The sequence below is a fragment of the Orycteropus afer genome, unplaced genomic scaffold (genome assembly GCF_000298275.1).
Source record: "Orycteropus afer afer isolate SDZICR_OR568_19922 unplaced genomic scaffold, OryAfe1.0 scaffold00554, whole genome shotgun sequence".
Classification (NCBI taxonomy): Eukaryota; Metazoa; Chordata; class Mammalia; order Tubulidentata; family Orycteropodidae; genus Orycteropus; species Orycteropus afer.
Window position 1 is genome coordinate 1302805 of NW_006922141.1, and position 833 is coordinate 1303637.

Genomic DNA, 833 nt, shown 5'->3' on the forward strand with positions numbered 1-833 from the left:
CTATAAATAAATAAGGAGCTCTGGTAACATAGTGCCTAAGGCACTTGACTGCTAACCAGGAGGCTGGCGGTTCAAACCCACCAGCCACTCCTTGGAAAGAAGGTTGGGCAATCTACTTCCGTAGTGATACCGCCTCGGCAACCCAAGGAGGGGTCACTATGAGTCGGGTTCGACTCGACGGTACACAACAACAACATAATTAAATAAATTTAAGAATATATATATTCTTTATTAAAACAAAACTATATTCAAGAGAATAAAATAACCTTTAAAAATGTCTAGTCTCTTAATAATCTATTAAACCAGATATCAAAATTGATACACAAAAATGGATATTTTGGTTAGCACATGGCAAAGCAACAATCTGGTAGGTTGACAATAATTTACTGAAGCTGCAGCATAATATTTCTAAATTCTAAATGAGTTTTCCTTCAAGATTTTATTATTTGGTAGGTGAATTAGTGTACTATAATATCATTTTGAAAATTTTCATATATACATATTTATATATTTGTATTTGCATATCATGTACGTAGACATGCATATGCATACATATATAACATATAAATCTAGAAAAACTGAACACCAAGGACTAAACATTTTTAAATAGACATGTTTATTTTTTACCTAAAGCAAATCCTGCATTCTATTATTATGTATGCTAAAATAAAATGTTTAAGAAATGAAAATTCACATTTAATGTTTTAACTTCAAAGTGTTTGCAAAAAAATTATAAAGTGACACCTAACTTTCACATCAAGTGTACCATTCAGAGACTTTCTTAAAATGTTCTTATTTCAAAAGGAGCTCTTTCAAATGTAAAAAAAAAAAAA